Here is a 21,814-nt window from a genome sequence, read left to right as displayed (position 1 = left end):
GCAAACAGAGGGCATTCTGGTAACAAAATGCACAAACCTTGTGCAAATCTCATGAGTGTTAACAAGCAGGAGTCTGTGCTCTGTCCAATGTACACACTTGTTCCTGAGCTTGAAGAGCTCGTGTTTTACAGCTGAGATGAAAGAGGTGTATTTATTAGGTGTATATTTTGGTGAAGCAATGATTGTTTGGAACATACCAGTAAAACAGGTTTCTGTGGCCCTTTATATACACATGGTCTAACTTTTCCAAACATTTCAACTAGTTTTCCACTGTGGGTAGAGTTTGCTGTCATGGCGATAGTTATGTTTAATTTTTGATCATCTGTACCTGCTAGTGTTTCCTCAGACCTCCATGGAAGTGGTATTAATATACAATAAAATAAATAATATATGAATAATAATCCAGAGCCTGGTGGAAGACAGTAGCAATTGTTATAGAGGCAACACTGAAATAGGTTGAATCACAGGTACAAAATATTAAAATATTTATTCATGTGATTTGGACAGCCTCATTATCAGAGCTCCAATTTGCTATTGTGTCAAGGCTGAAGCCTAATAATAACACCTGAGACCAAACAATGTTCCTAAAACTAACTGCAGAGCATCCATTAGGAGGAGAAATGCCACATACTTCTCAAGGGCACCTGGTAGTTCAGTGCAGGAACGCATCCTGTGGCCATCAAACTGCAAATTGCCACACAGAGCCTCCCATCCACACTGCAAGGCTCCCTAATGGGCTGTTTAATGAGACCATCAAATGCAAATGGGACCTTAGTTGTGACTCTTGAGCACCCAGGCAAGGTATTCAGGCTTCAGAGCGTGTGGGGGTGAATATTCCACCTCGGCAATTTTCCACTCAACAGCAGACATAACACTTGGCTCCAGAGGGATCACTGTAGGAAGCACAGAGTCATGTTATTGCACATTGATAAGCACTGCTGCCACACTTACCATAATTTAAGACTCACAGGCCAGTTGATCAATAGCTAGCATCTTTCAAATAAACAGTTTTTCTGTTTGTGTGCATGTGTGTGTGTGTGTGTGTGTGTGTGTGTTTCTCATTTGTAATATTTAGCAGTGCTAATTCTTGACACAGTAATCCACCATCTGCTCACAATCTGCTCACAGATTCAGCCCTCTGATTTCTCTTACCTGGAAAAATATGCCTCCATCATTCTCTCTATGAAGCACAATAGGACCTACTGTGCCTATTATGCTGTACACGACCTATTCATAACTAAATATGCAACAATCCAAGATACATTTTGGGAAAAAATATACCCTTAGGTATTATTTATCAAGAGTTATGCTGGGCTAATTACTAACATCATGTTGCTAACATGCAGATGTTTAACAGATAGAATGTTTACCATGTTTTATCTTTTTGGTTTTGTGTGCTTGCAGGGTTAGGTCGAAGTCTAGCTAATAAGCAGCTAAATACAAAGTATATCTGAGGATGATGGAAATATCATTAGTTTAGTTTGATGATAGCACTAAATGATCACCAGAGCAAATGACATAACATTTTGCAACTGAGCCCCACCCACCTGAAAAAACACAAATAGGCCTGTAGATATCTCTACAATGAGATAACCAAAACTGTTCTAAATTGCATGTTCATCTATGACCCCACACTTCATAATATGAAGCTGATGGAGAAAATATGTCTTTAGGGACTTTAAGGTCAAAGATCACGAGGATTTTATACAAGCCAACAGAGGCTACAATTTAAGGTCATAATGCTCAGTTTCAGTGGTTTCTGTTCCTTGGCTCAGCAGGATAAAACTGATGACAGTATTGTCATGAACTGCAAAGATGTGACTTGACATCCTCTTAGAAGCTGTAAGGAGAGACGGCCAACTGATGTGCCAAATTTAAATATTTATGGAAGGCACCAGCTTCCTTTAACTCTCCGCTGGAGGGTGGATACTCCCCAACCTTCATTGTCCTCTCTGATGGCTGATTGTACACAGGAAGGTTCGATGAGGACAGGGAGTGAGGTGTTGTCTCAGTGACTTAATTTTACCACTAATATTTACTGTGGGGCTAAAGTTATCTCAGCAGCAGCCCTATAGTTTAGGTATGCTTTGAAAAAAGAAATAACTTATAACGTCTTGACACGTAACTTACATAACAGCATCTAGATGATACTGAAGCATCATTTGATTAAAGGTGTGATAATATGCAATGATTTTCTTGTAGAAGCATAAACAGGATATATTATACATTAACAATCATTGAGAATCTTTTGTCTCAGCCAACTAAGGGCGAGGAAGGCAGGATTAAAAATATACTTGACTGCCACAAAGTTGCATCTTATAGATTTAAAAAGTAAAGATTTGTTGAGTATTGTCAGCAAAGCTAGAACTTGAAGTTAGACACCTGAAGTCAGGATTAGTTTGACACCCTTTATCCCACAGTTTCACTGCAAATTTTAAGGTCAGACGATCAACGGTCTGTTTTCAGATGTTGGAGCGCTGGAAAGAAGTGAGTTCACCAGACCTCTGAAGCCTGCTCCTTATCTCTGCTTCAGGCTACGTTACCAACACAACACAACTAAATCTCTGACCAAACTGTGGGCAGCTGAGTTGTGGCTAGAGTAGGCAGCAGATTATTACAAGGAAGATGAATGCATGAAATGAGAAGATGATATCTCTGGTTCTGCTGAATCAGTTATGACACTTTCTCTTCAACTGTCTATCATGAGTCTGACTGTGTTCTCAGAGTGCAATGCTAAATCAGTGAAGTATTCTTTTAAGTAACTTTAAGGTTGGAAAGATCATCTTATTCCACACTGTCTAACAGTATCAGACATATTTGGTTTACTGTGAGAGAAATATTCAAACCCAACACTCCAACTATTTGCTATAGCCAAGCCAGAAATAAAACAGAGGAGCAATGGGTGTTTTTTTGTTTACAGTGCAACCACTCACAAATTAAAATGATCATGTCTTGTTTTATGGACACATTATGTGATGAATAATCACAACAAATTACAAATTGATATTGCATTTCACACAACTGTTTCACAATAAAAGCCACCTCATGTTTTCCCAGTTGAATGCTTTTAATGTGAAGCAGCAGCAGTAGGAAATGTTTGGTTTGCATTAGCATTAACTTCACGAGGTTCTGATACTGTGTAAAGAAAGTGAACACTGGATAACATACATGCAGAATTTGCTGTCAGTCCCTCATGTGCGTGAAGCCAATCTGAATCCAACACAGTAATGGTAGACTCCACCACTAACAGTGAATCCATGAATCATGAAAATTAATTTACAGTTTCAAGAGGTTAATGAACCTTTGAGGCTCAGGAATAGATGGAACATTATGTTCTGCAGGTATGACTCTGGACACAGTCTAGTCCTCAGACCATCACAGGCCACCAGCAGCAGCTCACCTACTTCAAATGTTAAAATAAGGTAAAGCATGCAATCACTGTTTTCCACTTAAAACGCTCAAAGTTGCCTGATTAGACATGTTGCACAGTTTAGTATTAGCAGTAACAAGCAATAAAAAAGCCAACCAAGACCAAATCCAGCTATGCTATATTTCCTGAAGGTAGTCTGACAATAATTAGATGATGTCACCACTGTTGCCCTAACAGGTGCAACAACACCAACAGGAGTCAGTCCCCTTAGATGAGGTCTAATCAGGTAAATATAAACACCTGTGTGGGGGCTTTAACATGGGCTCTTTAAAGATCATTTAATGCCTTTGTTTTACGGCTTTATTGCATCATTTACAGAAGGTCTCAAGTCAGACCTGGGATGTTACAAGCGCATCTCAAATGCATGATTAGCCAACCAGGATATATCAAGACTCAGTGTAACCCACATCTTTCAAATGTAATTATTTCCGTACCGAATTTGCCCTTCAAGACAACATTTGTCCTCTCACATCTTGACAGCTCACACTCAGCCTGTGCTGCTGAAGCCATAAACAGAGCCCGGGTGACGAGTTTTACCTTTTCACTCACTGCTCTGCCCTCCTGCAAATGGCTCTGCTGACAAGACTGTGATGGGTGTAATCCACCAGGCTCCTGACAGACTGGATCCCGGCCCGCATTCTCTGTCTGCCACCACAGAGCACAATGGGAATTTCAGTTTGATCTGCCAGATAGGATTTTTGTCACAAACTGCCACTGTAAAACTAGTGACAGTGACGTGTGGCCATAGAGCAGCTCAATCACTGCGTGTTTGATTTTCTGTCTCAGCCTCTGCTTGTCGCTGTGTAATGTACGGCTACATTTACACCTCTGTTCCCCTTTCTGTGTAAGGAGGAGAGTGGCACATCAGTCAGGAGTTGAAGTTATGATGCTGCGTCAGAACTGAGCATTATCACAAAATGTTGCGTCTGAAAGCTTCCCATGTGCACACATGACGGCTGCGACTGCTGAATTGGAAGGATGGGTTGTGACATCTGGGTATCCTGAGAGCGCACACACACACACACACACACACACACACAGTAAATGGGAGGAAAACTAGATCAAGCTTGGTGGAGAGAGAGAAAGAGAAAGAGGGAGAGGCAACTGGCAGCCGCCTTCCGTCCCCAGCTTACACAAGAGGCTTGATAAATACTTAACTAGCCTGTAGCACATGGCATAAACCCCTGTTGCATAACAAGCAATGAATAAGGCTCAGGAGGCAGACAGTGGGGTGCAGGTCAGAGGGGAGGGGAAGTCGAGTGTGTGTGTGGGGGGGTAATGCTATCCAGGGGTTACAGCTACTGTGTTACACCCACACCCCCCCGATCCTCCCCCGCCGCTGCCTCCTCCTCCCCCTGTATGAAGCCTCCAGCGGTGATCTTCTGGATATCTTTCTGACGTGACGTTGCGTCACCGCCTCATGTTTGCTCCTGGTGATGTGGCACTTCTGTCCAATTCTCTCTAGCAGCAGACACATCATCACTGTCACATCTCCAAAAATAGAATAATAAAACTAATATTGAATTTGCAACAGCGGTGGTGGGCAAAAAGTGACACATCGCAGTGACATTTTCACAGAGGACAAGATCCAAGAGAAGCATCTGGAGAAGAACAATACGACGATACTGTGACAATCACACTGACCCATCACTACAATGTGATGGTGATACAGTAGGCATTTTGATCCTGTGTAAATAAGCAGTAGCAAAAAGTACTTCCACTGGTTGGGTAAGCATTAAATAGAGGGAATAAATAAATGCAAATGAAATGCTGACAAAACAGATTTTCAGAAGCAGGTAGGACACAGAGCACAGGCTCGATGTTGAGCTACCTGTTGAATAAGTGGTAATTTATTAGTATCAGAACTGTAGTTACTGTGGTCATTTTGTAGTGGCTGAAAATGATAACTGAGTAAACGCCAGATGAAGAATGTGAAATCCAGTTCAAAGCTTAAAGGTTGGAGTTTGGCTACTTTTATATTAACACAGGGGGAAAAAGTGTAATATGAAAGGGGAGTGTTGATTCTCTTAGCGCTCCCGACAACCTGGTTTCCTGTTCTTTTCAGGGGTTGGTGGAGAGCAAAATAGAACTCATTCATCTATCAATCTAACAAATGCTCATGTTACTCTATTGCTGCTGGATGTGTGAGCAGCTGTTTGCTAAAGCTAATTGATTGCTAACGACGTACAAATTTTACAAAGTGTGTTTACAGTTTGTTGTGATGCCTCCAAGTGGCAAGAATTGATTAATGCAGGTTTAAGTTAAGATTATTTTACTACTATTAGTTACTCAGTTTTGTGTTTTGGAACTTTTACATAATGCTAGCAGCAACTAAAACAGTTCTGAGAATACAAACATATAATCAATATGTGATACTCTATCTTTGTGGTCACTTTCAAAAAGATTGCTTTACTGTTAATATAATTCCAGTTGCAATACATGACAGAAACCCTAACAACATGGTGGATATCACTGTAAGTCATTGGCTGACCTACTGTCTATGATATTTGCAAATGAGCTTCAAATGTAATTTGATCTAGTTGTCTAGATTAGCAAAGCTTGGGGGGGCTTGACTTAATGAGAAGCTACATATGGCAAAATCACATACTAGTAATGGAGAGAGATGGGCTAAGTGAGGGAAGAAACAGAGGGTTCAATCCTTCACTGTCATTAATACAAAATTAGGGCATTTCCATTATCATTAAGAGACTCCTCTCTCCCTCTCCCTCTCTCTCTCTCTCTCTCTGTAGGCAGGTTTGACAGTGCTTAAAAATAGCTAATACAGTGAAATGAAAAGACCTCTCTTCCAGAGCTCTGGTTTGTGCCGTCAAGCTGCTCTGTAATCCTATTCACCACTGTCACTGCAATATGTCGCCACACTCACTGGGCAGTGGAATAACAGGCGTGCTCGACTGTTAGCCAGCATCACTCCTGTAAGCCCCTGCTCTGACATTAATCTGTGACACAAGTTGACGAGGATGACTCAGAAAATGTTAAAAAGCCATTTAGGAAGTTATTTGAAATTTAAGGCAGTGATTGAAATCTGTGTATGTGAAGATTTCCTGACTAAGTTAGGACTTGGAGAAACTGGCACCACATGCAAAAAACAAAACAAAAAACATCCGAGTTGCAATATTTTCAGCTGCAGTTTGAACACAGCCCACGGGACATCAAGAACAGAATATGATGAAAACTTTATACATCTACTTTAGATCCCTTAAATGACAGGGGGAGGGGAATTACATTTAATTGTGATGCACAGAATGTATTGGTACTGTGGAGTTGTAACAAAACACAAATATACAGAGAAGATTTAAAAAAGCTCTGGAGGTTCAGTTCCTGTTGACTGTCACTCCTCTCATGCATTACAAGAGTAAAATAAAGCCAGGAAAAATGTGTTGACGATACAAAGCAGGGAGGCATAAACTTCTACAAAGGCAGAAGTACTTTGACGAATCAGCTGAACAAAAATATTTCAGCTCTTGTAAAAGTCCTTGAAGGGTTTCTCAAAAAGCAGAGTTTCAGTGAAGCCTCCTTGAAGCCGGAAGTCAATTTTGAATTTACCTCCATGCATTATTCATGGCCTGGCTGCTGCCGTTGGCCTGCTCGTGTGCCATGGCCTATTTACAGAGCCACTCGTGAATCCATTAGCTGTGAACAGTGGAGTGCCAAGGCTCATCCATAAGCAGCTTCACAGGCACATGAATCCATTCATAAACATAATAACTCTTAGACAATAACAACAGCAGCTGGGCTTTTTTAACCTGGCTGTGGCTAATACACTGATCATGTCAATATCCTCTTGATGAGCAAACATCAAAGGAAATGGACGCAAAGCTTAGAAAGTTTTGAGGATTACAGACTACATTTTCTTGACTTTTTAGCCATGCTAGTTTTATGTCAGTCAGTCAGAATGCAGACATTCATGGTCCCCACAGGATGAATGCAAATTACTTTGGTGATCCTGACTTTTCTCAATCTGTCCAATATTGATATTATAAGAGTAAATACTTGCAAAACCCATGATATAATAATTAATTATTATTACTAATTACCAAATGTTAGCATGCTGAAATGCTAAACTGAAATGGTGAACATAGTAACATTATATCTGCTTAACATCAGTACATTATTAGCACATTACAGCCATTATCGTGGACATGTTAGCATATTAATGTTAGCATTTAGCTCAAAGTGTGCCTAACAGGTGTATCATGCAGCGTTTGTGAAATATCAACAGAGAAGAAAAGGAGAACCTCCTGTTGCTCTGTCAGAGTGTTCATGCATCCGGTTCAAGATGGCTACCCCATTCATAGCCTTAGTCACAACATTTAAAGAGTCTAAAATAGCTACTTTTATGGTGTTACACATTTGGAGCAGTTAGTTAGTTTCATCAGTTATATGTAGAGTATACAGGGTCAACAGTTCAATTAAATGTGTTGAATGAGAAAACAGGACAGCCCAGCAATAAGAGCACTAGTTGCCTAAAATATATAATATCAGGGATGATGATTGGATGAGATTATATGAAATATAACACCACATATGTATATGAAAATAAAGATTCATGTAGTTCTGTATGTTTGATGTTGTGTGAATGTGTGTAAGTAATAACCCACAGGGAGAGCAGGCTGGGCCTCTGAGGAGACGAGGAACAACTGACTCCTAATCCTCAGGTTCAATGAAAAGCGCCACATCGGCTGGTTTGGGCAGAGCGAGGTCATTGTCAGCGGCTGTTTGCAGACATGTGGTCGGCTGGCACTGGCCTTCAGAGCACTCTCACGCTACATCCAGCCTCTGTGCTGAACACTGCAAACCTGCAGAATGCTAGATGGTTCATCAAGCAGGCTGAAGTACACGAAAATGCTTCTGAACAAAAAAAAAGGATAAGAGTGAGTATAATTTTTGAATGAGGAAAACTGCATGAAGTGCACAATAACGTTATGTAACACAAGCAGTGATACTGATCTCAGGCCAGTGTCAAAGTGAGAAAAATGAGTCACTGTTTTCACACTGATGGCACAGTCGCCCTCCAAGGCCTTTACTTTTATGAAAAACATCACTTATCATTTGAGAGGACATTCATATCTGTTATTATTAGTACCAGTAGGATGCTAATGACATCCTCCATGATATTACTGTTTTCATAAAGCAGCTAGCAACATGTGCACTGACTAACGTGCACTCCGAAAAAGTGCCCATGAAAGACAACAAGGCTAAAATGCCATTCAGGCTGACACAGTGACGTGGGTTAAAACTCGTCAGTCTACAGCAGCCGACCTTCCTTCATGACCCTCCTCTCAACTAGGGTTGAGGCTGCCTGGCTTTTGCCTGGAACAGAAAATTAATTCAGTGACACAGACGTTAATTTAAAAGTCTCACCAAAAACGACAGAGAGCGAGAAAGAAATAGTGAGCGTGCATTCATGGGCAATCAAGAGAGAGAGCGAGCGTGAATATGGACAGACAGAGAGGTTAAACTCAAACTCTTCTATCTGGTAATTATAGGATATAATTTAGTGCAATTCTACGGCCTATTAGTGAAGTGCATGAAATACACTGCAGACTGGAGTCTCTGCTCAGTGAGAAGTAGAGTGACAGCTATCTCATCATGAGTGGAACACGTATCACACTATAACACTCAGTATAAAGAAAACCAAACTGTAAAATGGATTCAAACTGAGGTACAAGGTTTGTTTTGGATCTTTAGCTGCGCTAATGTAAATGTAAAAACTGACTATTTGTTTTCATGCTAATGCTCAAACTGAAAGTGTTAACTTTGCAGATTGTTGACCACATTCACTTAGTTTGGCGTTAACATGCTAATACATTGGGTGAGAGGCAGCGCGCTCCCTGGACAGATCACCAATCCATCACATATAGACAGACAACTATTCACACCTATGGGCAGAATCACCAATTAACCTAACCAGCATGTCTTTGGACTGTGGGAGGAAGCCAGAGGGAGAACATGTAAGAACATACAACTCCACACAGTGCTAACCACTGCACCACTGTGTACCACCATGGTACATGTCTAGTAGATTTAATGGCAATCAATGCAACAGTTGCAAGTTGCAACCAAAAATGTCAGAATTTTGCTTCAGTCCTTTTAAGATATATTTCACTGGATACATGAAAACTTGAGGGGCTGAACAATTTTACCAAATTTCATGACAATTCTTCCCATAGGCAGCAAGATGCTAAACTCTGGATCAAAGTGGAGGACTGGCCACCTGACACTGACACCTGAGTCCAGGCTACTTGTGTGTCAAAGAAAATGTGATGACCAGCATGGTCATAGCAACTAAAATAAAGAACTATCCCGGCTCTGTTATATATCCTTGCAGACATTCTTCTGGGCTGAAACTGGATAGTTTGTGAACTTACCTACTAAAAGAAACAACATATTTTATAGTATGACTTTAAATTGCTAAAATATAGCAATAATATGCAGTCTGTGGTCTGTAGTTTTTATTTTCTGTTCCTTACATGCACATTAGATGCACATTTTAAGAATACAGCACCATTAAATCAATATAATAAAAGAATCCTTCAGCCAAGCACCCACATATTCATCTGCTACACAGGGATTTTTAGCTGTGCACACATCACCCACTACCCTAAAAATAGTCCCTGCTATTCCAAAACAATATGCCATTTTTTGCTTCCTGTCTTCCTGGAGCTGCTGCTGGTGCCTTTTTTTCCTTAAAATTTCAAGATAAATGCTGGTTCATACAGTATACTGAACGTAGTGTATGCTGTTTTGAGTGGATTAGCAGAGTCAACTATCCAATAGGGACACACAGGGATGGTTTTGGGGTCTATGTTTTCTCACAGAGGAGGCTGACCTTTCCTTTAATCTGGTCTTTCAGGAGACAACAGTTTCCTGGTTGGCATCTCTTTCTCCTGTATCTATCCATATTCCTGATGCTCTGAAGTCAAAACAACCTCCTGTCTCTTTAATCCTGACACTGGTTCTGCTGTATCTAGTCACTGTGCTCCCCAGGACTGCAGAAGCATCTGGAGCTTCAGTCATGACAAGCTTCCCCCGGTCCAAAGGCTCTCAGCAGCGTCCTCTCTTAACCTTTCCACCCACATGGACGTCTTCCACTCTCACTGAGTCATCCTGCCATTGATTGTTACCTTACAGTGCTCCACTGACAACGACAGATATTTCTGCATCTTACATCACATCTGTGTATCCGTTGGTAACATAAAACACATTTCTGTTCTCATCCAATTTCCTTTTATCTCCTCCTGACAGACGCCGTCTCTCCCATACTGTTTTACTGCTGCATTTGCTGTCTACCATTTTCCATGGCATAAAACACAGAGGAATTAGGCCTTTTTAAAAAACTGTTTTTCCCTTTCATTTCATGTTTCATTTACACAAGGAAATAAACTAGACTTAAACTTGCTGTGTGACCTGGGCAAGACTCAATACTATAATAATCTAGTTAGTTGGCAAAAAGGCAGCGAGGGGGCCTGAGTGGTGGCCAAGGATGGCACAGGCCACTGACTGGCCGCCGCAGAGATACAAAGTTCAAAAGTTTCTGAAGCTGCCCCTGCAAAAATCTCACATCAGTGTAGTCTGCTGCTATAAACAGACAAGTGACACATCAGTGAATATGAAAATGCTTGCATCTGTTTGAGAGTTCAAAGCCATTAAGAGTCATTGTCATTCAGATTTGCCTCACTTTCATTCATAGACTGTTTTTAGAAGGTCTTTATATCTCACCTGCACAGTTCACGTCTTCTCTTCTCTTACTTTCTTACTTTCGTGTGCCTTTCAAGGAGCAGCCGTGGCAGAGAGTCAGACAGCAGAAATTGGATTCTTTCAACCTATTCTAAAAGTAACACACATTTTAATCAAAGGAAAGTTAAGTGAACACGTTTCTCTTTTACAGCAGCATCGTGTGTCAGATTTACTGTACACCTGGGAGCTGCCAGGCGTGACCACTGATATACTGCCTGGCTCGGAGCTTTCGGTGCATTGTTAATAGACACCTGAACAGTAGCTGCTGGTGGAAGTGTCCGCTAATTTCTACCACCTGCATTTTCCCTGTGTTGCTGAACAGCACAGACAGGAGAATGGACAACGCTGAGAATCACACCATTTCCTGCCTTCACAGGTTGTCAGCTTGGTGAGAAAAACAAAAGTGGGTATGGTACCATAACTCTATTAGTTACAATAGAAGCTGAGAGGCAACACTGTGTATAGGTACATAGAAAATATGTGTATAAATATGTGATGTCTTTCATTCTCAAATGAGCCAAAACAAAACATGTCACACAGAATGTGTAACATCACCTACATGATTCCAGTAGCATTTCAAAAAGCCTGGGCGGGCAAAGCGTGAAGGTGAGGTACGATGGGCAAGCAGCAGAGAGTGATGAGAGTGAGGCACTTGTCAATGACGCAAACTCACTGCAAAACACACTGTATGAGGCCTCATATCATTTTAACTAATTTGAGGTTTGCATCTGTTTGACATGCAAACAAAACAGATCAGACTCAGCCTGTGAAAACTTCTGAGATGTCATCAGTCATAGAAACTTAAAATTTATGACAGAAAGCCTGTGTTACAAACCAAGGGCATGGAGTTTGAAAAACATGGACAATTACTGAGCAGGGAAAGTCTACGGGAAAGATACTATTTGCTGCATCATGGGAAATGTAGGGTGGAGTGTTTTAGGAGCTTGAGCCGTATAAAGGACTAAGTAGCAATTCTAAATGCTATTTTTTTCTTCAAGAATTCACCTTGAACAGTTTATGAAAACCATTTCCACCACTTCAATACATTTGGAGTTCCATGGGTCCAGCATCTACAGGCTGGTACCTTCCAAAATGTCTTAACATGTTGATTTGACACAAGAGTGGTATTGGGGAAAAAAGTGACTTTGTGTATCAAACTATTCCTTTAAAAGTTGCTCTTGGGAAATAGGCAGATAGATGGCTAGATGATGCATTGATGAATTTGTCCTCCACTTCATGTTTTAAGACATATCAGCTTATGATGGTTCCTGTTTTGAGGCCAGACTAAAATTTCAGTGTGTGATAAACATATAAACACTTATATTTATGTATTTATAGCAGTAGAATTAACACCTAAATAAAACTAAATCTCAATCCTTGATACATATTTTCGTCTGGGTCAGGACAGAGTGTAACCAAACCGAGCAGAGACCGACGAAGGTGTCTGATAAGGCGATGAGGAGTCAGCAGATTGTCGGCCACACAGACAGGCAGGCTGGCAACCAGAGGAGGCAGCGCTTCAAAATCTCTGAGTCATCGCCTGGCTTCCTTTGATTGCTCCCCCCACCCCTCCACCACCACCACCACCTCTCCTCCCTCTCCTCTGTTGTTTCAGCCATCAGTCTCAGTGACAGCACATGCAAATAGAGTTGTTAGGAGTCAGGCAGCAGTCGTACACTGAGGCTAAGTGGGAAAAAATCTTCGCCTGCCATGAGTACAGGAGGGGAACAGTGACGGCTCAGACAATCCAGGGAGTTCATTAGTGGGTAGAGAGCAGGCAGGAGCAGAGAGATCTGAAAGGACACAATGGGGATTTGATAGGAACAAGTATGTTGCGATCTTTATATCTGCGGTCAAATTACAGAACAGCTCTCGGTAGGCTAAGAAAGTTAAAAAAAATCCTTGCAGCTGGATGTGAAAAAGAGCATGCTGACCTTTCTGTCACCTTTTTTGGCAGGTTTAGACTAATTGCTGAATAACAAGAGATGATACAGGAGGTGAGATCTGTGCAGATGAGACAAAACCAAAAAAGTAAGGGGGAAAAGAATCACCAAAAAATGTCAACAACTCCAACACAAAAGGGATCAGTTTTCACCAGTGATGTGAAAGTGATTTGTCTATTTATAGCAGCCTGCTCCACTAATGCAGCTTGAGATTGCCAGCAAGGAGAAAGACGATAAAGGGAGAGCGACAAAGGGAGGTTGTTTACTTGGACTAATATTTCTCCTTCCAACGTAGTTTAAAGTCAGTGCATGTAAAAGCAATCACTTAAAGTAATGTCACCCAGCTCATATTAAGTTTGTGCAAAACCTGGTTTCTTCCCATGCTTAACAGGTTACTAAAGCAGTGGTTGTTTGTCAGTAATGTTATTTGTTTATTCAGTCAGGAAATTAGAGCTTTGTTCCAGAGCTCTAAATCACTGCTATGATCCAGGATTTTTTAGGACCCTTTGTCATGGTCCCCTCTGGGGAACATAGGACCCTGAGAACATACTGTAGTGGCAGAATGGCAGGATGTATATGTTACTTGCTACTGACTGATTGACCAAATAACCCAACAAGAAATTAGCAATTTGCTAATGGGATCAGACTATCAGATGAAATTAATCAAAACAGAAATACAATTTGATTATCAACCTGAGAAAATCTCACAAAGCATATATTCGAAACATAAAAAGTAATGACAAACAAGACTTTTACCATTTAGATCATTAATTTTTAGAATTAGAAGAAAAGTCCTTTGCACCTGATACAGGTCAAATTGTCATGTTCAAAAACACATAGCGCTATTAAGCTTTTATCGTAGGTCAACTGAGAATCGAGTTACAAATACTCCTTAGTCTGTGAAAACAGACTAACTCGAGGAGTGGAGTCTGGAATACTCTAAAATTCTAGTGAGATAATGCTACTATGTTGCATTACAGTAAATGTAGAAACTAGTGTTTGTAGTGTTTTTAAGACTGTCCGATACTCAGTAAATAGCTGGTTCTTTGGTGCTATATGCTCTGTGTTCATCAGCTAGTTGCTAACCTTGTCTGCTGTTTGGTATTGGACAGGTCACTGAAAACAGCTACCTGCTATTGTTGTAAAACTAAAATAATTACCTTAAAGATGCCAAAATTCAGCATTTAACTGCAGACTGGTGATAAATCTCTATGGGTTCATTACTATGAGTGACATCTTTCACACATGTCTGTCACCAGTCATTAAAGTCATTGTAGTGCAGCTTTAAAGCTTACTTAGCAGTTGAGTTGTTCTTTCAAAGGGTAAATATTATTCTTTACATTTGAAAGATGATAATGGCACTGATTTAAATAGCAACTTGGTCTTGCAAATTGCTGGAGCATCTTTCACTGAAAACAGACACATGACGCCCACACAGAATCTGTAATCTGCTGATGTTAACTGGTTCAATGAAACAAGGCGATGACAGGTGAGAGAGACAGAGCAGGACAACATCAGAGAAAAGCCGCTGATAACTGATTTAGTCTGATCTACTGGATTAAATGTTTTTTAACTGGCCTGCACATAACAGAGATGGAGAGTGACAGCTCTCCTAACAGAATCTTAATCTGAGCCTCCTCCGCCACATCCTTCAGAGGTCAGAAGTCATCAAGCCATACAGATAGCATCCTGGCTATGGACCTAAAGCGATCGCTGTCTGAAGCAGCCTCTGTTAAAAATGCTGCAGTTGTGAAAATCAATCTGAACAAACCGTGCTGTGTTGATGATCTCGCCTGCTGTGCCACCGTTAGATCAGCTTTTGTTTTTATGGTGATGCAAAGCTAAATGAGAGAAATCTGAGACAGGACCTGGGAGTCTATTAATCAAACTGAGAGGGATGATGTATGCAAAGAATTTGTCTTTCATAATGTTTCTGGTTCAGGAGCGGAATGACAGATGTAGTTCACAACCAACAGACCTGGGTCACACAGTGGGAGCAAAAATGCTAACTCTCAAACATAGAGGAGTATTTCAGCCATGTTTACGATGTGGTTCTTGGGATGGCAGTGATGGTCTTTTGTACAGACATTCATGATCCTCAGAAGATGAATCCTAATGACTTGGGGAACCCCTGACTTTTGATCAAGTACCAATAGCATTGCAAAATGTAACTTATCCAGTAACACTTTCCACAAAATTTTGTACAGACATTCATGATCCCATTGACTTTTAATTGAGCTGTAGTCACATGTTTAGCTATGAGGCGTTGTGGTGATTGATTCCTATACTACAAAATAACATTTTGGTTTGATGGGGTGTTGTAATGGTTGGACACACCTTCACAAAAATGCGTGGTCATGTTTCATTCATGCAAACATCTTGGAGATGCAACAACATCATTCAAAGTCAGAAAATAAACTGCTAATGTGGCTATCTGATTAGTTTTGACTCAAAGTTTTGACAATCTTAATCTAAAAGTTGTATTACAAGTCTTTTTTGTCAGTTAGTGGTAAGAAAATACACAATCACACACACAAAATGGTAAAATTCACCACCATGCTTTGTCAATCACTCGTCATCTGGGTTTGATTTTTCAACAAATTTGCATGTGAATGAAATGCTGGTGCATTTGCTGTTTCCCATCATAGGCTATTTGGCAGTTAAATACCATTCGAGTGAATGACTGATAATGGATGTCAGAGCTCCACAGCAGCTCCTGTATGTCCATCAGCAGCCTTATGCCATGTGCAAACGTCTGAGAGACATAGTACCTTATCAGCTGTCTTAGGAATGTCAGCTCAAAATGTCACTTCTAAAGGATAAACATTGTGAACAGATGGCCCTTAGGCAGCGCATATGTTTGATATACCTGTTTACTTTCTACTATCTTTTACGAGCCAAATTTCCTTGCTTGCTGTCAGAGGCTACATCTGATTCTTTTTCTCAGGCTTTTTACCAGGAAATGGACATTTTCAGAAGACTCAAGTGTGACAATCATAAAAATGAAATAAATTCAAGTAACCCAGGGAGGAATTCCCCTGAGCGGTGGTACATCTGCATTTAAGGCATGCATGAGAGTGTGAGCTGTGTTCAGAGAGAAGGGAGAGGCAGAGAGGCAGGCAGCTGTACTTATAGGGGTTCCCCAAAGCAATTCCTCTTTCTAAAAATAGCTGCAGCTCTGCCAACCTGGACAAGAAGTACAAAAAAAAACACAAAAACCATCACTATCCAAGGCAGGCATTTAAATGAAGGGAGAGAGAGAAAGGCTGGGAGGGAGAGAGATCTTTCTCACTGCCTGCAATTAGATCTCAGTAGAAGATTGTAAAATCCATCTAAGTAAACTAAAGTTCACACAATGTTTGATGGCCATAAAATTTCCAAAGAGAAAAATTCACGACTAACCAACAGCAATGACAGTCTCCGCAAAAAAAATATGGTGAACTGGCTTTTGGCATTGCTTCAATTACATGTCACACTTTTCTTATCTCTGACCCAGATGTTAGGAAGGAGGAGAAGAGAGGGCAGGAATGAAGTGCAAAGAGCTGATTATATGGACACCACTGCCCTGAGAGTCAGCTAGGTCGCCTGATAGTGTGTTCATGTCTGTGTTGTCAGGGGCAGGCAGGGAAAAAAGAGAGAGAGAGAAAAAAAATCATAATAAAAAGACGACTAAATGCTCCGCTAATCCGGCTGTGAATGAGAGCGGCTCGCTGCAGCAGTTCTTTTATGCTCTGTCGATTCCACAGGGGGATAAACACAACGCTGAGCCAGCACCCAGTGCAACCTCACCAACCCCGCTGCACTGCAAGCACTGCGGATTACCTCATTTTATGTCTGTTAACCCATTTAAGCCTGCCGGCAACTACGGCTGCCAAAGTGGGCAGATGACGTAACACACCCTCTGGTGGCCATACTGGAGGTCCTCCACTCTTTATACAGAGGTGTCTAACCTGGTTAGGCAAAAAGCATTTTGAATGCTCATGTTGCCTTCGGCTGGTAACTAAAGGATATGATCAATTGTGAGCTGAGATACACAGCAATTATTTTATCTTTGAACAATAATGATATATTAAAAACTGTGTACATACTGCCCCATACTGTAAGACATGTCTGTAGCTTCTGACATTTTGTGAAGTTGTAATCTGAAATGTTTCTATCCTCTAAAAGCTGTTTTCTTACAAAATAGAACAATGTCAGTAGATTATCCTGGGAAACTCCTACTACTAAAGTATTTGATTTATACAGTAACTTCCTTCATGTTGTGTACTAGCTACTAGGGTCTAAAGATCAACAATAGTCCATTTGTTTCATTTTGGTGAACCACACCCAAAGTGAGGATGGATATTTAAGTGTTAACATGAAAATGTTTTGGAGCAGAAACTACTCTTGACTGTCTGACAGTACAGTTTAGTGTTGCAAAAAAAAAAAAAAAAAAATATCTATCTCACTATTTCTAGCTGGTATTGTTTTCTTTTTCTCAAACAGCTTTTTCTTCACTCCAGCTACAAATCCTGACGGACATTAGCTGTTACACATAACGTCAAAGCTCCCTAGAACCACCCACACAAAACAGATGTTAACTGAATGTCAGGTCTGTTCAATGTGTGTAGCCTTCAACCTTACACTTACTTACTGAAAGTAAAATGTCATTAATGGCAGAGCATTTTCTTAACTCAAACAAGTCATGCACCTCTACCACCAGCTACAGTATAGTTCCTGTAAATATTAATGAGCCCTCTCTTATAAATAAATGAAAAGGTTGGATGAATAAATGCACAACTCCTCTGTATGAAGCAAATGTAGTGTGTGTGTGTGTGTATGTGTATGTGTGTGTGTGTGTGTGTGTGTGTGTGTGTTCCAGGTATTTCTCTTGTTGTGGGGACTTAAATCTGTTTACACTTAATGGGGACGTGTCTCGCTTATGTGAACAAAAAGCATAGATATTTTAAGGTTAGGATAAGGTGATGTTCAGGGTAAGGGTTGGGGTTAGGCAAATAGTAGTTATCGTTAGAGAGGAAGTCCCCAGGAAATGCATGCAAGTCAACATTATGTCCCCTGAAGTCATGTAGACAAGAATGTGTGTGTATGTGTGTACTGTGAGCATATGCATGTCCAAATGTACCATGCCAGTGTTTTTGTCTGACCTCTTTTACACAGTGTAAAACACTGCTCCACGTATGTCCACCGATGCAAAGTGTTACTGTTGAGTCACGCCTGGCAACATCAGTCTGATGGCCTGTTGCCAGGACGATGCCACTGGAGGCGGAGTCTGTGTGGAGGCCTGAGGAGAAGGACGATGACAAGGCACAGAGGAAAACAGATTACATAATGATAAACAAAACATTAGGTGTTTCCCTTATCATCCACTGTAGCTGTCTCCTCCTCCTCTCTCCTTCCTTCTTTCTTTCCATTATTATTTGCTCTTTGTCTTTTCCAAGTTTCCAAGTCCTCTTCACTCACTTGTCCCTCTTATCCTGTCTCCTTTTTACCTTTCCTCACTCCCTTTCTTTCGTTCTTCCTTCCCTCTTATTTCATTACCTACCTCCCACCCTCTTGCCTTCCCCACACTCTCCTTCTTCACCACCTTGCTCTCTCTCAGCTTTTCACCTCCCTTTCATTCTCTTCCATTTTTTCTTTTTTCCCTCCTTCCTACCTTCCCTTTCTTTTTTCCCCAGCTGTCCTCTCCTGTCAGTCCTCCTTTCCCATTCCCTCTTTTTTCCTTCTCAAGATCCACCCTACCTTCCTTTACTTCTATGCCACTCCTCTCCTTCTCCCTATCTACCCTCTAATATGTTCGCTTCCTTCCACTCCTTTCCTTGCTACCCTCCCTGCTTTCCACCCTCTGTCCACCCCTGCCTGTACCCTTCCTCATTTCCTCCCTGGTTCCTCTCTAGCCTTGAAGGAAAGCCAGCCAGTCGTCAGGATGATGTCTCCTAGCAACAGTGACATCCCACCCATTCAGCATCAGGATGAACCAAATTTAATTTTTGGATGAAGAGGAAGAGACTGTGATTGGAGAGAGTGGAGGGGAGAGGAGGGGTGAGAGTACGGGTAATACTGAGCAACTAATATCAGACATTTTTTGAAAACGGTACAATTTTGTACCTAATGTCAATGACACAGCGTTAATTTAAACGTCAAATATTAACTGCACAGCGTGGACAGCAGACATTGTCTACGTGTCGTCTGAGAAACACTCTGCATTGTCAGTAAACACCTTTTTATGATAAGGAAACAAACATGAGGATGGAATAGGGATGAAAACCTCAGAAGTTTACCAGCCAATGATGCATTAGAATTTCTTTAACTACAGTGTCACAAGGGTCACATTGAAATGTATGCCTTGGAAAGGAAATGGCTCTTTATAGAGCTGCTAGAAAGAACATTATCTGCAAGCTTGATGGATATGATATTTGTCTTTTGGTTGGGAAAAGAATTGTCTGTAAATATTGACCGACTGGTGATGTATGTACTGCTATGAACTGCTACAATTGCCAAGGTAAAATCCTCAACAGAATCTTTGGATTTGTGTGTTCAGTATTTTGGTGAGGGACATTTCATCAGAGTGGACTTTGTGTTGTTGTAGGAAAATACACACACCACCTCTGCGATTTTTGTAGTCAACATATCATCCTTGATTGAGAAAATGTCATGAAATAGTTTAATTCCTGTCTGATGTTTAAGATTTTAACTGGCAAAGCTCCCCCACCACTTGGTGCTTTCATTAATCAGAGAACAACAATGGGGCCAATCGGCATATTTACTAGTATTTTATTAATAATGTACCAGTGAGACAATGCTTTTGCAAAAGTCTTATGAGTCTGTGCTGTGTGGCTTGTGTTTAGCATGTGATGATACCATTTAATGTAACATTTTACCTTGTCTTACTGCTCTGTATGGCCAATGTGTACAAAATAAAGCTAACAACAGTACTGCTCACTCGTGTTGTGTGGCTTTATACTGCTTTGCGTGGCTGCATGAAATGAACAGCAGCCATGCCACAGTGATGTTTTGCTTCTCCCTGTTGCTCTGTGTGATTTGTGCACTGTCTTGTGCCTGCTGATTTGCTGAAATGGACCTTGACGGATGACGCAATGCTGCTGACACTGTCGTGACACTGCTGCTACACCTATATTTTTGGTCAAATTAGTAACAACTTTTCTACTGTTCCTTTTAAAGAAAAATAAGAAGGATTTATCAGAACTTTCTCAATTATATAGTCTGTGAAAAACTATTATGAGTACAGTAATAACATTTGCTTTTATCTGTGACACTTGTGGTACTCCATAAAACTGTGCTTGGATTAAAATAGAAGAACTATAACCACACCCAAAGCAGCATTGATCTACATTTTTACTGTACCTCCTGTTAGCATTGGAAGGGTAGCATGCTTAAACATTAGCACAGTTTCCATGTTAACAACAGGATATTTACTTATATTGCTAGCTTGATACTATTGTAGGAGTCCAATGTAAAATGAGCATTACTTGGTTGTTAGTAGAACTTAGCAGTATTTATGTTAGTTTCATAAGAGCCTAGTTTGAAAAGGAACTGTTCACTATAATAATGTCCAAAGTTTTAGTGTTTTGCATAAATTAGCATTGGAGGCTGAACAGCTGAGTACTGCATGGTCCCTCAGAGTGGAAACAGCAGTGGGGGTTTGCCAGGATGCTGAAATACTGTATGTTGTTGAGCCTTCTTAAAGTACCACAAGTCTGAATGAGCAAAACACAGCTGGAGGAAGATTTATTTTGTCATTGAGGTGCCAACCCCTCACCTTGAGAGCAAGAGGAGGTGAGGAAGTGAATGTGACCATACATACTGTGCAGCTTCAGCAAAGCCTGATGCATGGTACTTTATCTGGACAGTGGCACTGTAAGATTATGCACTTTGGATGATGACTTTTAAGCTAAGATGACAAATAATATAACATAAGATATATAATGGTTGGGCACAGTAACTAAAATGTGGTAAATACATTAGTAATTCATTCATTCAAGTTCAGTGCAATCTTGCAACCATATTTTCTCACTAAAATATATATAATCATGAATTCCTACAGCTACAAATAGTTACTGTGTCCACATTAAAAAGGTCTTAACATTGCATGTGGTCTGTACATGTAAATGTATGTAAAAGTTGGATAGATAGAGAGCGTGAGATGCGTGCAGTACAGACGATCTATGCGCACGCAAGGAGGCACCAATCCTAACATGTAGCATACCATAATGTCGGAGAGAAACTCAGCTAAAAGCTTCTACCAAGCATTACCACGCAAACAAAACACAATTCAAACCCCAAGCACTTATATGTGCATGTAACAAAAACACGAAAACTGCGCATGTCCACTTCCGCTCCTGCTAATTTCACCGCTTCAAGCAAACCACACAGACAAGCTAGCTAGCAGCCAAAGAGTAGCAAAAAAAACTTCACAACAGCATAAAGTATGTCTTACCTTTGTTGTTTTGTGGTCTAAAGTTATATTCCAGCTCGAAAAAACGCTGCTAATGTCTGCTCCTATGACTCTGCGTTAGTTTGAAATGAACCACGAAGGTCCTGATTGTTTACGTAAAGACGAAGGGGTTTTTAGAGTGAAGTACGCACTCTCTCCCTACGATATACTATCTTTGGCTTTACTTCCTTCTGGATCCAGGTGAATTTACTCTGAGACATCCTTTCTGAC

At 40.7% G+C, this 21,814-nt stretch overlaps 1 long non-coding RNA gene across 1 annotated transcript; it reads right to left on the bottom strand.

Annotated features, from left to right (window-relative positions):
- Positions 1-577: 577 nt before the first annotated feature.
- Positions 578-21,760, bottom strand: LOC108897462 (uncharacterized). Its single transcript, XR_001963299.2, has 3 exons — positions 21,587-21,760; positions 18,276-18,412; positions 578-893 (listed from the first exon to the last, which is right to left on the bottom strand). It is a non-coding gene; the product is annotated as an uncharacterized LOC108897462 (long non-coding RNA).
- Between the last annotated feature and the right edge of the window lie 54 nt (positions 21,761-21,814).

The sequence above is a fragment of the Lates calcarifer genome, linkage group LG18 (assembly GCF_001640805.2).
Source record: "Lates calcarifer isolate ASB-BC8 linkage group LG18, TLL_Latcal_v3, whole genome shotgun sequence".
Taxonomy (NCBI): domain Eukaryota; kingdom Metazoa; phylum Chordata; class Actinopteri; family Centropomidae; genus Lates; species Lates calcarifer.
Note: the sequence above shows the minus strand (reverse complement) of the source record. Positions and strands in the feature narration are given on the sequence as shown.